This window comes from Aquarana catesbeiana, linkage group LG11 (genome assembly GCF_042186555.1).
Source record: "Aquarana catesbeiana isolate 2022-GZ linkage group LG11, ASM4218655v1, whole genome shotgun sequence".
NCBI classification, from domain to species: Eukaryota; Metazoa; Chordata; class Amphibia; order Anura; family Ranidae; genus Aquarana; species Aquarana catesbeiana.
The window spans coordinates 234,537,530-234,555,212 of NC_133334.1; the positions used below are offsets into that span (position 1 = coordinate 234,537,530).

Below are 17,683 nucleotides of genomic sequence, written 5' to 3' on the forward strand. Positions count from 1 at the left end.
TCCCGTGGCAGCTGAATATCTGCGAGAGGAAGAGGACGAGAAGCCTACTTTCAGCTGCTGCAGAAGAAAATACAGATCGGTCCCTTAATTTCCACTCCAGCTGCCTAACCTGTCCAGGTTCTGGGGGTCGGCAAGTAAGGATCGTGGCTTACCTGTCACCTGCCCACAATTGATGGGTTGCCAACTCCAGGATTAGGGTGTGCCCAGGCACACCTGGCACACCCCTTGCGCACGCCTATGACAATGACCCTAAGCACACAGCTAAAATAACGAAGGAGTGGCTTCACAACAACTCCGTGACTGTTCTTGAATGGCCCAGCCAGACCCCTGACTTAAACACAATTGAGCATCGCTGGAGAGACCTAAAAATGGCTGTCCACCAACGTTTACCATCCAACCTGACAGAACTGGAGAGGATCTGCAAGGAGGAATGGCAGAGGATCCCCAAATCCAGGTGTGAAAAACTTGCTGTATATTTCTCAAAAAGACTCATGACTGTATTAGATCAAAAGGGGCTTCTACTAAATACTGAGCAAAGGGTCTGAATACTTAGGACCATGTGATATTTCAGTTTTTCTTTAATAAATCTGCAAAAATGTCAACAATTCTGTGTTTTTCTGTCAATATGGGGTGCTGTGTGTACATTAATGAGGAAAAAAATGAACTTAAATGATTTTAGCAAATGGCTGCAATATAACAAAGAGTGAAAAATTTAAGGGGGGTCTGAATACTTTCCGTCCCCACTGTATATTATAGGGATGGAGGCATGTTATGGTGGTGCTGTCAGATCACATTCTTCTTACGTCTTTCCAAAAAATACACCGGCTCAAATCGCACAGATGTGATTATATCCATAGGAAACCATGTTAAATAGACTGTAGTGAGTTTGTGCAAAACAAAAAACAAACTTAAAACTGCATAGGTCACTGTAAACCAAGGGTAAAAGGACGGGGTCACTGCAGCTTTTCTCATTATTACATAATTAACCACTTGCTTACCGGCCCCTAAACCCCCCTCCTATCCAGACCAATTTTCAGCTTTCAGCTCTGACGTACTTTGAATGACAATTGCGCAGTCATACAACACTGTACCCAAACTAAATTTTTATCATTTTTTTCCCACAAATAGAGCTTTCTTTTGGTGGTATTTGATCACCTTTGCGTTTTTTATTTTTTGTTAAAAAAAAATGTTAAAAGACCGAATTTAAAAAAAAAAAATTATTATTTTTTTTATATTTTGTTATAAAATTTTAAAACAGGTAATTTTTCTCCTTCATTGATGTACACTGATGAGGCGGCACTGATGGGCACCAATAGGTGGCAGTGATGGGCATTGATGGGTGGCAGTGATGGGCACTGATGGCTGGCAATAATGGGCACTGATCGGTTACACGGATAGGCAGCGCTGCTAGGTGGCACTGATTGACACCACTGGTGGGCATTGATAGGTGGCACTTGTGGGCATTGATAGGTGGCACTCATGGGCATTGATAGGTGACACTGTCGGCACTGTCAGGTGGCAATGGCAGGTGGCACAGATGAGGCATAATTGCCTCTTCCTCTTGCAGATGAGCCGGTGATCGGCTTTTTTTTCTCCTCGCGCTCTCAGCGTGAGGAGAAAAAAAAACAATCACAGAGCTTTTGTTTTGATCATGTGATCAACTGTCATTGGCTGACAGCTGATCACATGGTAAGGGGCCGGGACCAGCCCCTTACTCAGATCGGTGATCACCCGAGTCTCAGTGACTCGGTGATCACAGCGCGCTCGGCGCACAGGGGAACGGAAATTCAGGTCCGTGCTGTGGCCGTCATTCGGCTATAGCGCGGATGTCAAGAGGTTAAATAAATGCTGATCATTGTAAACATCCCACAAAAACAGCAGAAAGAGGGCGCCTGGGTCAGTGTGATAGTAAAAGCAATAAAGTGTTAATGTGTTACTTGTTTTTACTATCACACTGACCCAGGCGCCCTCTTTCTGCTGTTTTTGTTTGTCTGAGGAAACTCCCATTTCCTGGTGAGGAGCTGCCGGTGACTGTGTGTTCAATCCCCGTCTACCTGTGGATCTATCCGTCCTGTGGACTTCTCCTTGATATCCCTTACTACTATGGTCTGTATGGACTAATTCTTATTAATTCATTTTGGGTATATCTTGTTGTCCCCCCCTCCCCTCCCTGTTATTGATCCCTTATGGTCCACCTTATAGCTGCCAGTGAGTGCTGACTCACACACTACCTGACAGTTCTGTGTGATATATTGATTGTAAGCGTCCCGGTCAGTGTTAATTTTCATTCCTCCAACTGCTACATCTATAGGGCAGCTTTTTCTGTTGAAAAACAACAGACTTACTGGTCAGGTCACCAAGTGAAAATAAAAGAAAGAAAGCCTAGAAAAGAAAACAAATGCAGCCATCACATCTAAGGATTGGTAAGCTGCAACATAATAAATGGTTTGTCAAGTCAACAAAGTCAGGCAACCAACATTTTTAAAGTAGAGGTCAGCAATGACAGCCTTCATACTTCTCTTAGACCCCTTTCACGCTGGTGCGCTTTTCAGGCGTTTTAGCGCTAAAAATAGCGACTGTAAATCGCCTCTCAAGCCACCCCAGTGTAAAATCCTGAGTGCTGGGACGGTGCGCTTGCAGGATGGGAAAAAAAGTCCTGCAAGCAGCATCTTTGGGGTGCTGCGGGAGCCGTGTATACACCGCTCCCAAAACGCCCTGCCCATTGAAATGAATGGAAAGCGCTGCTGAAGCGCCTGCAAAGTGCTTTGGCCCAGAAAGCGCCAGTTTAACAGCGGTAAAGTGCTGCTAAAACTAGTGGTGCTTTTCCGCTAACGCTGGCACCGCCCCAGTGTGAAAGGGGTCTTAGTACAGGGCTATAATAAAGCCCAACTTGTTCTGATTGTCACATGACTGGATAGAAGACACCTGGTAAAAAAGATATGTATACTAAAAACAAATTAATGCGGGGGGGGGGGGGGACTGCCCAAGCTAGAGCTTGGCTTTGGAGCTTGCTTACAGTACTGTTGAGTAGGTGGTGCAGTGTGCTGTTGAAAAATGCTTTATGCATGCCTTTTTGGTAAGTTGTGGTGCATTAGGCATGCACAGAGTCCGGACCTCAACCCGATAGAACACCTTTGGGATGAATTAGAGCAGAGACTGCGAGCCAGGCCTTCTCGCCCAACATCAGTGCCTGACCTCACAAATACACTTCTGGAAGAATGGTCAAACATTCCCATAGACACACTCCTGAACCTTGTGGACAGCCTTCTCAGAAGAGTTGAAGCTGTTCTAGCTGCAAAGGGTGGGCCACCTCAATATTGAACCTTAAGAACCAGACTAAGACTGGGATTCCATTAAAGTTCATGGGTGTGTAAAGGCAGAAGTCCCAATACTTTTGGTAATATAGTGTATAACTGCACATACAAATAATTGCACATAACAAGAGAATGCCAAATAGTGCAAAAAACAATACAGTATATTGAGAAACAAAAACACCATAGCATTTGCTTTAAGTACGGGCGTCAGAATGATGCAGTTGGCCTGCAGGCTCCTCAGAATGGAAGGTTTAGGAGTTCATCAATTTGTTGCTTTTGATGGTGGATATTATTAAACATCTAATATTAGACACAGCAAACCACTTTCCTATAATCTGTTCTAAAAACAACGCAGTGTAGTGTGAGACTTCCATTCTTCCATTCTTTACTTCAGTGATTCAGCAATGAGCTGATTGTATCATTTGCAACATGCATTTTTTTTCCTTTTTCTAATCTTCTTGATATGATTGTCCTTTACTAATTAGCATTTTTACTACGAAATACGTATTTATGTTTAATTATGATTATAGTAAAAGGAAACAAAAATGTATATTACCTGTATTGTCTGCCCTCATGTTGTAAAGAGCTTGGCAAACTGTTGGCACTATATAAATCCTGTATAATAATAATATAGTGTAGGTTTACATTTTGAGTTAGTATGATTGTCAAATTATCATTATTGTCATATTTTATTCAATTTTAAAAATATTAACATCAATAAATATTTACTTAAATGTTTAGCCACAGAAAGCGCATGCAAATAATACACATCAGTAAAGTCTGACTGCTTGGGTACAATTAGCTTTAATTGACATCTCCGTTCTAAAGATATCCCAAGGATGAAACGTACTCGTGGTTTTAACAATGGCTTGAGTTTTCTTACTGCAGGCAACCATAATAGAATAAAGCCAGCTATAGACAGTTCGAATCTCGGCTGCTTCAGCAGGAAGCACCCGAGATTCGAACCACGTATGGGCAGGCTGAATGTACCCAAGTTGATTAATTGAACAACTTGGGTACAACCAGTCTGCTGGATTTTACATGCGATAATTGTTAGCGGCTGTTGTAGCCACCAGCAATAATCCTTGTGATCTCCCAGGGGAAACGCCCCCCCCCCCCCCACTGGGAGAACGCGATGGCTTAGCGGAGGGATTCCTCTGTCAACACTGTCTGCAACCCGTAGTTGCAGGAAAGAAATTTGCTCTGTCTATGGTTGGCCTAAGTTTTGCATTTACACTACTGCAGTACCTCCTAAATTAATAATAAGTTTTATTTCGTAAATTTAGTTTATAGATCTTTGGCAAACTTAAAATGTTTGTAAAAACTAAATATTTTTTACCTTAAAGGAGTTGTAAACCCTCATTTTTTTTTTTAAATAACAAAGATATCATACTTACCTCCACTGTGCAGTTCGTTTTGCACAGTGTGGCCCCGATCATCATCTTCCGGGGTCTCCCAATGACGCTCTCCCTGGGGGTTACCTTGCAGGTGCGCTCCTGAGTCAAGCATTAGCATCATTAGACACAGAATGCCAGACTAGGCCCCACCCCCTCGGCGCCTGCATCATTGGATTTGATTGACAGCAGCGGGAGCCAATGGCTGCCGAGAACCCCCGGACAGAGAGGGTGAGTGTGTCTCTGCCGAGGGAACAAACGGGCTCAGGTGAGTAAAACGGGGGGCTGGGGGGCCGGTCAGTGTCAGAAGTTTTTTCACCTTAATGCATAGGATGCATTAAGGTGAAAAAACATGAGGGTTTACAACCCCTTTAATGCATTCCTTGCATTAGGGTGAAAAATGTTTAGGCATTAGAATTCCCCCTCACTCTCCCTTTTACTTACCTGAGTCCCCATTCGATCCAGCGTCCTGCACGTCTGCAGGTCTTCTCTCCCCTCACTTCCGGGTCTCGCTGGCTTTGCTGGGGCACCGGGAGCCATTGGCTCCCAGTGCTGTCAGTCAAAGCCAGTGACAAGGGAGCAGGGGCAGGGTCGAGTGCCGCTGTCTGTGTCATTGGACACAAGTGCCACCATGAGAAGCGACTTCCCATGGGGGCAGTGGACAGAGAGGAGGGGCAAGGAGTTCTGGCAGGGGACCCGAAAAGAGGAGGTTTGCGGCCACTCTGTACAATTCCATTGCACAGTGCAGGTAAGTATAGAGATGTTTTTTTTTTTTTACATACCTTTACAATCGCTTTAACTCAACTTGGTCTCAAAGGTCAACACTTTTCCCATGGGAAAGGATATTCCTCTGCAAAAACAAACCCAACTAAGAGAATCAGGTTCAAGTTCACTGCTACCATTGATTTGGGGTAAACCCCATGTCTTCGAGATTCCGAGTCCCAGGAGAATTAATGCAAGAATTCACTGAACTGAGCTGCTGGCCTTTACATTTCAGGTCTGGTGGCTTAGAAGAGCTGATAATGAGACATTGGATAAGCCAGCCCTCTCACTATAAAAAAAGTGAGATCACAGCAACAATATTGACAATTTCCTTTATACAACAGGAAAATAGGATGGGGAAAGCATAGAGAGTGTTACTGACAAAGTGCATAGGGAGAGATTAGTATAGTGCTTGTAGGTGCTAGCAGGTCTATTAATATACTGTAGATGCTAAAAGATGAATTCCAGGCAAGGTATATTTTTGCACAATTACATTAATCCAGTTTGGACCAATGTACCATACTTGGCCAATGCCCTTGGAAGTTGGAAATCACTGAAGTAGAAAACGCTTCTTCAAAGAGAAGTTTGGGAATTTAAAAAAAGGTGGATGCAGAATTGATCCAATACTGCACCTGTCCTCTGCTGCCTCTTATGCCACGTACACACGACTGGACTTTACGGCATACTTGGTTCGGCGGACTTTTCGACTGACTTTACGACGGACTTTCCAAATGAACGGACTTGCCTACACACGATCAACCAAAGTCCGGCGGATTCGTACGTGATGACGTACGACCGGACTAAAACAAGGAAGTTCATAGCCAGTAGCCAATAGCTGCCCTAGCGTTTCATTTCTAGGTCCGTCAAACTTTTGGGGGAAAAAAGTCCACTGGAGCCCACACACGATCGAATTGTCCGACGGACTCCGGTCCGCCGAACCAAGTATGCCGTAAAGTCAGCTCGTGTGTACGCGGCATAAGACAAAGAACAGAGTGAACAAAGACTGCTGATTGTTCAGTTTTTGATCTTCAGTGGTCTTCTGCTCTGCCCCTCCAGCATTCACTGGAGCCCCGAGCTGTGCAGTGGATGGGAGCAGCTGGCTCAGGCTTTCAGTGACTCGTTGAGAGGCTGAGCCAGCTGCTGGCCAGTAATCTAGGTGGATCCGAACATTAAAGTCGGGATCTCTCCTGGACCGTCAGAGTGACGTTAGCTGACAACAAACTTTAGCCCGCTGTCAGCTGAATATAGGTCACAGGAGTGCAGAACTAAGTACACTCCTGTGACCCACAGGAGAAGTAGGGTCAAAAGAGCCTTGGCCCTACTTCTCCTTTCAGTGATCTCTACTTGGTTCTAGGTCCCATGCTAAGCAGCCAGGTAAGGTATACCAATGTAACTATGTAAAAATATACAATGTCTGGAATTCTTCTTTAACCCTGTCCAGAAAAGACCACTTCTTTACAGGCTGTCCCTGTCTACATGTACTACAGTGATTGCAGGCTGCATGTGTTTTTTCAGAGGGCTTATTTCCTAATTGTTGCTGACTGCATTTGTTTTTTACATTGCCGATTTTTAAAATGGTGACAACATTTGTATATGCCTGGGCAAGGTGTATCAGCATAGGAACTTATAGTTTCCTTTGACAGAGCATGTGACAGGGTGGTTTACAGGCAGGTACTTGAGTATAAGTCGATCCGAGTATAAGTCAAGGCCCTAATTTACCACAAAAAAATGGGAAAAACGTATTGACCCGAGTATAAGACGAGGGTGAGAAATGCAGCAGCTACTGTAAGTGGAAAAAGACGGTCAACAATGCCCATCTGCAGCTGTATACCTCCCTGTGTCCTGTGCATGTGTCATGTGTCCTGTGCATATGTGCATGTGTCATGTGTCCTGTGTATATGTGCATGTGTATATGTGCATGTGTCATGTGTCCTGTGTATATGTGCACGTGCCATGTGTCCTGTGTATATGTGCATGTGTCATGTGTCCTGTGTATATGTGCATGTGTCATGTACCTGTGTCCTGTGTATATGTGCATGCGTCATGTACCTGTGTCCTGTGTATATGTGCATGTGTCATGTGTATATGTGCCTGTGTCCTGTGTATGTGTGCATGTGTCATGTGTATATGTACCTGTGTGCATCCTACCTGTGTCCTGTGCATCCTCCGTGTGCCGCTCTGCACCGATCAGCGTGTGCGGCGGCCATTCACTGTTCAAAGGCCACGCCTCCTCCTTGTCCATGATAGGCAGAAAACTCCATTTCCCAGCAGTCAGCGGTCAGCCTATCACGGACATTCTCTCATCCTCATACCACGGACGAGGATGAGAGAATGTCCGTGATAGGCTGTACACTGACTGCCTATCACAGACGAGGAGACGCGGCTTTTGAACAGTGAGAGGCTGCCGAGTGCTATGTAGCACACGCTGGCTGCCGTCTGCCTGCATGACACGCTGATCATGTAGGCAGACGGCGGTGACTCAAGTATAAGTCGAGGGGGCACTTTCAGCCCCAAAAAAGGGGCTGAAAATTTCGACTTATACTCGAGTATATATGGTATTTATAGAAATCATACAGTTATTTCTAATGCAACACTATAAAGTGAACAATGGTCAAACTTAAATAGTATTTAAAGGGTTAGTTCACTTCTACAAAAAAAACTACCTATGCAGAAAAGAAACATCAGTAGATAAATGCAAGCTGTGCAGCTTTAAACATAGTTGAATAATGCTTTTGCTATAGGTGTAGACCATTTGTGTACTTTATGAAGCCTGACTGGAAAACTCTTAGGACATTGCTAAGAGATGCCTAGCTGTTACTGTTCATCTCCATCATCTCAGGAGTGAGCTCTTTCTCTGATTCAAACCTCCTCACATACGCTTTCTCTCCCCTGATGCAGTAGCTCTGAGCTTAGCATTTGAGAGCTCACTCCTGTTATGGTAGGGGTGAAAAGTATCAGCTAGGCATCTCTTATCAACGTCCTGGGAGTTTTCCAGTCAGGCTTCATGAGGTACTTAAGCGACCTACACCTATAGCATTACTCAACTTTAGTCAAAGCTGGAGTTTGTTTTTATCTACAGACACCCCTTATCTGCATAGGCAGTTTTTTGGCAAACAAACAATAAGTACCACAAGTGCACAAATCCAAATGGCATGAAATAAAAAGACAACCATAAAAAGAACACCAATTTATTGTGTAGATAAAAAGTCCAGTTTTAGCAAAAATGCAAAAGTCTAGTAATAAAGTTCAAAAGTTCTCAGCTGATAGAATAGCGGTTCACTAAGCTAAAACACTATGGCCGATCCCCATATCTCATGTAGCTGCTAAGGAGGCAAACAGGGAAAGGAAACTCCAATAAATAGTAAGCCAAAACACAAGAAAAAATGTAAGCATCCTGTAAGGTAAACCAAATTTCCTAGTATCAAAAGCCATTGCGGATTTGTACTCATGCTCATGCTTGTGCACATTGCAAACATGCTAATTTTTTCGAGTGAAGGGCCAATGTTAGATATACTGTGCCAGTTCAACGTGCACATACCAATTAGCACTTGGTGCCCAGTGGCCTATTTAAATGGTCTGTCACTATAAGCAGTTGCTGAATGGACTTCAGCCTCGTCCTGTGTTCCTGACACCTGATCTGCTGTACCTGCTTACCCGTGTATGACCCGGCTTGCCTTTGGACTTCACTTCTGCTCTTGCTCTAGGTCTGTTACCCAGCTTCTCCGACCTCGGCCTGTTTACTGGACCTGGCCTGCCTGCTGTATCTGTACCACTGCTGCTCTTCTCCTGGTTCTGCTTGTGTTTCTCACTCTGGTGCCAAGCTGCTCCTGCATCCTGTTCTGAGGACTACGACTACCAGCTCTACCCACCCACAGAGTGTACATCACCAGCCAGCTATTATGGCACTTGTACCACTCCTTGCCCCTACACTCTCTATCTCCACCTTCAGGAGTGTTGGGCGGGAGGTGCAAGCGAGGCCTCCACAACGTTTCAGTCTTCACCAGGTACGTGATACATCCACATACATGGGGATGATCCTAGTCAACAGAAGCTGCTGTGTGGTGTAGAAGGGGTACAAGGGTGCAAGTCCAGCCTCCCAGTTTGGTGGCAACTCTAGAGGGGGAAGGCAGAAGCACAGTTGAAGGAAAGCGGGTGTGCGCTTGGGTACCAGCGACGGCCAGCTATCAACTGGGCAGATGTCAGTGTTTGGAAGAAAACTGGAAGTCCATCACTGTGTGTACCTTACATCACTTCCTGGAGACCAGGAGCATCCTGATGTCTCTGCAGAAACGCGGTTCGAGGAGCAACCTCATTGTCAAGCTAAAACTTTTCATTTTTAACTTACAAAGAGGCTGCACCTTGAAAAGCGTTGCTATGGAGACTTAGGGATGCTCCTGAGATGCTTTTGGCAATATAAAGCTGGTTCACAAATTTTCATTTACTTGTCGAAATAAGGACAAGAGCGTTGCTACCTCACAACACAAAATGCCCAAACAAGGACCTATATATGAGAATCACCAGCTGTTATTTTCATGAAAGCTAGTGAGTAAAATAAAAATAGGCTTTTCAAGTAATATTATCATGGTAAAGCTCATATGAGATTTTCCCAGTTGGGTTTACATGCACTTTAAATAATGATGCTTGAGTTCTTTGAATTACAATGCTGGGGTACATTTTCCTTTGAGCCCTAAGTGCATAGATCTGTCCACCCGAAGATCTTTTTAAGGACTAAAGCCGCGTACACACGGCCAGACTTCCCGACAGAAAAAGTCAGACAGGAGCATTCGGTCGGACATTCCAACCGTGTGTATGCCCCATCGGACTTTTTCTGTCGGCATTTCCGACGGACTCAGATATAGAACATGTTCTAAATCTTTCCGTCGGAAATGCCGACGGAGTTTAGCCCGTTGGCAAGTCCGGCCGTGTGTATGCGGCATAACATCTATCTGCAACAATTGATTCATAGCTAGCTCTTCAATTGCGACCACGTAACTTGGCCAACTTCCAAGATATATAAGATGAACCTCCCCTTCATAAATTCCTCTGTGAATGCCAGCATTCCAAATAAATAGATATACCAATACTGTATGTACAGGACTTCTCCAGCTGCAGCATCCGCACAGTAATATTTACAACACACAGAAGGTATCTAAATATAAATATTTTATGTACACATTATTTTGAGATTATGTATGTAGCACTGACCCCCGAAGGAGCTGCTGATATTTGATTAGGCCTGTACTCTGCTATCCTTACCCCCTATGAATTTGCTCAACCCGCTTGACACAGCTGTGGTGCGGTGTTGGTGTGAAACTTAACACTTAATGACACTCCCACAATATGCAATACACAATAATGTACCGTTTATCATTAACTGGGTATCCGTAGCTTCATCTGCACATTGAAATTAACCAGAATGTAATTTTACTGAGACTGGTATGAAAAGTAAATACAATAACGGCACTGCCACACAAACGTAATGTGATAATGCGCTGAACTTTCACAACTTATTAAAGTATAAAGATTTCTTGGATAATCCCCTGCAGGTGCGTCTCCAAGTGGAAATAGTGCTCAGAGTGATCAATGTCTTTTACACTGGGCACCTTTCCACTTCCAGCACGCTGTAATAACACAGTAATGCAAAGTTATACACACAGCACAATACAATTACTAATGAGCTCCTCCTGCTGTATGATGTAGTCCTTTGTCACTGTGACTGAACACAAGGCCTTACAATGAAAGATGTAGTCTTTGATCTTCTGTCTTCTGCTAGCTATTACACTGTAGTGATTGTAATCCAAGGGTTTAACAAGCAAAGCAATAGTGTAGAATAATAATTGAAACCGTTCTTGCTGTATAACACACTTGTAAATGCCTCCAATACAGTTGTCTCTGAACCGCACAGTATCAGCTCTCAGCGAAGTATAGGCTTGAGGCCTGCTTAATCTCTGTCTGCTTGAATGAGACCCCTATGCAGAACTACAGGTCTCAGCGAACACTGTGGTATGAGTCTAAGTGTGTAAAGTGCGTTAAGGAACTGCGGGCGTCTGCCCTCTCATCACTCCAGGTCTGAATGAATGGATTCCTCTGTTCCGCTGGTCTCAGTCCTGCCGTCAGTCAGCTCTGCCACGCTGCACCACTCCACAAGATGACCGGGACCTTCAAATGGCTCCGTCAGACGTCTCTGGATCCCTACCGATCCGGTTGCACTGTTTCTCCAGCACACAGGTGTAAAGCAGAGTCGCTGGTTGTTCCACTCCGCAAGATGTAGGCCACGGCTCTCTGGACCACCTCCTCACAGATCCTCACAGGCAGGCCACGCATCCAGAAGAGAAAGAAAATGGCCACGCTGAACTTTTTATATCCTACCCAGCATGCAGTTCTGCCACTCAATGTTCATGGGTAAGTAAGTGGGCATTCTGGGTCATAACCCATAAATCACAATTCTCTTTTAGAGCGCTTAAGAACAAGTTGACTTACAGTATATATTACACACAGGGGGTACATTTACTAAAAGCAAATAGACTGTGCACTATGAAAGCACAGTTTCAATGGCATTTGATCCAGAGCTTAGTAAATGAGCAGACGCTCTGTTAAGTTCCATTATCCAATCATGTGCAAGCCGTCACGAGCCAGCGGAGATACTCGTGTCCACCTTCTGTTCATGTCCCCAATTTAGTTAGGGATTTGCAGGGCAGTGTTGGCAACTCTGCACCATCTCCGTTTTCAGTGAGTTTCTATGCTGAGCATTTTCTCCCTATCACATCTGAGGTAGGAGATTATTGTGACATAATTCAGAATGTGGCACCACATCACACCACATCACACCACAAAACAAAGGTGTATATGGACATTAAACTGGTAACCACCAGTAGACCCAAATGAAAAAGAACGCAATCAATTGGATAAAAATACAAATGTATTATATCATGATAAAACCATATTATAAAAACAAACATGGAGAAACTATTTCAATGTAAATACATGGTATTGTCCCAAATATGTGTCCTACATGAACACAGGAAAACCTGTGGGCGTACCCATGGATATGATGGACTCTGTGTTGGATCTGTAAAGAGGGTCCTACTTATCCGATGTAAGTCCAAATCATGCCGCCCCTGAAAAAGGAGAAAAAAACAACAACTCCCACCATCAAAGAAGGCTGGCTGCTTACTACAGACTCCGCCGTTTGACAGTTCTTATATAGGTAAGGGGCTGGGCCACCTGGCTACATCACCTAGTGGCCCCGCCCCCTTGGGACATTATGGACCGGTGCACGCTGGGTCGGTGATGTCGCAGGGGAGCAGGACCACCAGGTGACATAGCCAGGTGGCCCCATCCCTTATCTATAGAAGAAATGTCAAACGGTGGAGCCTGCAGTAGGCAGCAAGCCTTCATCGACAGCAAGAGTACTTTTTCTAATATACTTCAGGCAGGCAGGTTATTCAGTTAGCTGCACTGTATTTAATATATATATACAGACAGTCTCGTATATATATATATATATATATCCACTGCATACATTTTACCTTTATCTGATCTGCAAGCATTTTCTGGTGTACTTTTTCTAATATACTTCAGGCAGGCAGGTTATTCAGTTAGCTGCAGTGTATTTAATATACATATACAGACAGTCTTGTATATATATATATATCTATATATATATAGATATATATAGATATATATATATCTATATATATCTATATATATAGATATATATATCCACTGTATCCAGTTTAGCTATATCTGACTGTAGGCCGTTTCTGGTGTACTTTTTCTAATATACTTCAGGCAGTGTACACAGTACTGTGCACCCATAGTGCAGTTGCTACTACTTTTCTGGTGGTGTACACAGTACACCCATAGTTGTTATTACACTTCTGTTGGTGTACACAGTACCGTGCACCCATAGTGCAGTCGCTACTACTTTTCTGGTGGTGTACACAATACAGTACACCCAGGGCTTTTTTTCAGCGGGAACGCGGGGGAACGCAGTTCCGGCACCTCCAGCACTAAATGTATGTAATAGCATGGGGTGTGGGGTGTGCTGAAGGGTCTATTGATATTGGCTGCTGAGGGATCTATTGTCACTGGTGGGGATCTGATTTTGTGTGAGGGTCTATTGTTACTGATGGGGAATCTATTGTTGTTGGGGGGGGGGGTCTTATGTTGCTGGAAGGGATCTACTGTTGAGGGAGAGGTCTATTTTTACTGGCTGCTAGAGGATCTATTGATGCTGGCTGCTGGGAGATCTGTTGTTGCTGCTGGGGGGGAGTCTAATGTTGCTTGGGTGGATATTTTGTTACTGGGTGTGATATTGTGTTGTGGGTGGTTCACTGTTGCTGCAGGGAATCTATTGTTTTTGGGGTGGAGTCCATTGTTGCTGGGGGAGTCTATTGTGTGGGGATCTATTGCTGGGATTCTATTGTTCCTGGTTGCAGGGGATCTATTTTACTGCTTTTCTTTTTATTATTAACATGTTCCATATAAATGATTTAGCACCACAAAATGATACTTGGTTCTGTATTCTCTAAAAGCGGCAGTACTGGTAGGTGGGTAAGGGGTGGAATCAAGGGACGGTGGTCAGAGGTGGGTAGGGGGCAGAGACAAGGGGTCACTCAGACGGGGGGAGTTCCTGCACCTATTCTCTGAGAAAAAAAGCCCTGAGTACACCCATAGTTGTTATTACAATTCTGTTGGTGTACACAGTGTCGTGCACCCCTAGTGCAGGTGCTACTACCTTTCTGGTGGTGTACACAGTACACAATACATACAGTGCACCCATAGTTGCTATTAGACTTCTGGTGGTGTACACAATACTATTCACCCCTAGTGCAGTTGCTACTACTTTTCTGGTGGTGTACACAATACAGTACACCCATAGTTGTTATTACACTTCTGTTAGTTTACACTGTACCGTGCACCCCTAGTGCAGTTGTTACTACTTTCCTGGTGGTGTACACAATACATACAGTACACCCATAGTTGTTATTACACTTCTGTTGGTGTACACAGTACCGTGCACCCCTAGTGCAGTTGTTACTACTTTTCTGGTGGTGTACACAGTACACAATACATACAGTGTACCCATAGTTGTTATTACATTTCTGTTGGTGTACACAGTACCGTGCACCCCTAGTGCAGTTACTACTACTTTTCTGGTGGTGTACACAATACACGATACAGTGTAGTGTGGTTTTGCTAAACAAAATTTACAGCATGTCCGGAAGGCCACCAGGGAGAGGCAGACGCTCACAGGCCACTAAAAGAGAGCAAGCAGGCTCTGTGTCTACAGTCAACAGTGCTGGTCGTGGACATGGTGCATCCACAGCACGTGGCCGCGAGGCACGCTTGTTCTTTTTTTCTGCAGCTGGCCATGTTATTGAGCCACAACATGCAGAAGAGTGGGTGGAATGGATAACAAAGTCCTCCTCATCCTCCTCATCCTCTGTCACCCAGGCTCAGAGTAGTTTGCCTGATAATGCAGCGGCCTATTCCATCGGCTCCATGTCAGCAGTCACTCCCTCCCTAGCCCCACCATCATGCACGGAGGAGTCCCCCGAACTATTCGACCACAGTGTCAAGTACATGCTGCAGGAGGATGCACAGCGATTTGAAGGCTCCGATGATGGTACCCAGGTTGAGGAAGGGAGTAATGTGAGCCTAGGGAGAGGGGGTACCAAGAAGGTCAAGAAACTGGCAGTCATGTTCCCCGAGCTGCAGCATACTGCCAAGTTTGCTCCAGTGACGAGGAGGGAGGGGATGATGAGGTCACTGACTCTACTTGGGTGCCTGATAGAAGAGAGGAGAAGGAGGAGGAGGCACATTTAAAACGAGGGAGGATTCCTTCCAGGGGGCAGCTTAAGGGTAGCCACCCTATTGGATCACACCGCAGCACTAAGCAGGTGCAGGGCGCTGCTGACTCCCCACATATTTTGAAAAGTTCTTTGGTGTGGGCCTTTTTTGACACGTGCAGCAGATCACACCGTTGCTGTTTATAACATATGTCAAAAGCGTATCAAGCACGGCCAAAACAGCAGCTGCTTGGGCACCACATGCTTGACCAGACATATGACGACCTCCCATGCAACAGCCAGGAAAGTCTGTGGTCATTTCCGCCGGTCATATAATGCCAGTGCACGGCTGGCTGACATTCAAAGACAATGAAACCTGCCCAAGAACCGCCTCATTTGTGACATGCCCACCAGATGGAACTCAGCGTTGGCAATGCTGCAGCGGCTGCACACGCAGCAGAGGGCCATCAATGAGTACCTGAGTGAGTATGGCACCAGGACAGGGTATGGGGAGCTTGGCTTTTTTTCACCACGCCAGTGGCTACTGATCAAGGATGCATGCACTGTCCTGTCACCATTTGAAGAGGCCACGAGGATGGTGAGCAGTGACAGTGCATGCATCAGTGATACTGTCCCTCTTGTCTTCCTGTTGGAGCACACGCTTCATGGAATAATGGACAGGGCACTTGAGGCAGAACAGCGGGGGGAAGAGGAGGACTTCCTTACCTCTCAAGGCCCCCTTTATCCAGATCCTAGTATTCCTGCAGGCCCGCCAATCACACAGGAAGAAGAAGAGGAGAAAGATTGTGTCAGCATGGAGGTGGAGGATAACACTCAGCATCAGCAGCAGTCTTCAAGGGATCGCTTGCAGTTCCCAGAAACCCATGGAGTTGTACGTGGCTGGGAGGAGGGGGGTAAGGTTGCAGAACTTATCCAGCCTTCGCAGAGGGAGCAGAGGATGAAACATCTTAGGGAGGCCGTGCAGAAAGGTTTGTGCAATGCGTTTCCAGAGCCTGGGAGGTTACAATTTCCTAGTGCTGGACAACGTGTTGCTGAGGCTTCGTTCATTCACAGAAAGAGCAGTGGAGAAGGTGGCCGGCTGACCGATGACTTCAGACAATTCTTCAGTCCTCAGCGCCTAGGTCTGATCAGTTCCAGCAACCACTGCCAGTGTCTGATTTACATGGTGCAGGAATACTTAGGGGCAAGATCAGACTTGGAGACCTTTCCAACCGAAAATCCACTGGGTTACTGGGTCTTGAGGATGGATCACTGGCCAGAGCTTGCACAATATGCATTTGAGCTACTGGCCTGTCCTGCACTCAGCATTCTTTCTGAACGCACAATCACAGAGTGCGCCTGTCCACAGACTCTGTTGATCGGCTCACATTCATAAAAATGAATCAGTTTTGGATCACCAGCTACCAAGCACCTGATGCTGATGTAACCGACTGATTTTTCTATGGATGTGGGATCCCTTGAAGACTGCATATGCTAAGTGACTATCCTATTCCTCCTCAATCTTTATGATGCTAGCTTCTAGGAATATTTTCGGTTCAGTGCACCACCACCACTGCCTAAGGCCCAATTTTTCTGCCCATGTTTAACAGGGGCGTGTAATTAAAATTTTTGATCCAATATTTCACAGCAGGGCCTGTTACTGTGCTCAACAAAAGTATCTGTGAGGCTTTACAGTGTTGTGCCACCACCACCACCACCACCGCCTAAGGCCCAATTTTTATGCCCCAGTTTAACAGGGGTGCGTAATTACAATTTTTGATCCAATATTTCACAGCAGGGCCTGTTCCTGCGCTCAACAAAAGTATCTGTGAGGCTTTACAGTGTTGTGCCACCACCACCACCACCGCCTAAGGCCCAATTTTTATGCCCCTGTTTAACAGGGGTGCGTAATTACAATTTTTGATCTAATATTTCACAGCAGGGCCTGTTCCTGCACTCAACAAATGTATCTGTGAGGCTTTACAGTGTTGTGCCACCACCACCGCCTAAGGCCCAATTTTTATGCCCCTGTTTAACAGGGGCACGTAATTACAATTTTTGATCTAATATTTCATATCAGGGCCTGTTTCTGTGCTCAACAAAAGTATCTGTGAGTCTTTATCGTGTTGTGCCACCACCATCGCCACCGCCTAAGGCCCAATTTTTATGCCCCTGTTTAACAGGGGCACGTAATTACAATTTTTGATCTAATATTTCACAGCAGAGCCTGTTCCTGCGCTCAACAAAAGTATCTGTGAGGCTTTACAGTGTTGTGCCACCACCACCACCACCACTGCCTAAGGCCCAATTTCTGTAACCCTGTCTAACAGGGGCGCGTAATTACAATTCTTGATATAATATTTCACAGCCGGGCCCGTTCCAGCGCCCACCAAAAGTAACTGTGAGGGCTTACAGTGTT

The 17,683-nt window shown here is 45.2% G+C and overlaps 1 long non-coding RNA gene across 1 annotated transcript in view; it reads left to right on the plus strand.

The window, feature by feature from the left end:
- The first annotated feature begins 1,994 nt into the window (after window positions 1-1,994).
- Window positions 1,995-17,683, plus strand: part of LOC141111660 (uncharacterized) — a 68,410-nt gene continuing 52,721 nt past the window's right edge. Inside the window, exon 1 of the long non-coding RNA XR_012236471.1 lies at window positions 1,995-2,106. This is a non-coding gene — a long non-coding RNA (uncharacterized lncRNA). The remainder of the gene's footprint in view (window positions 2,107-17,683) is intronic.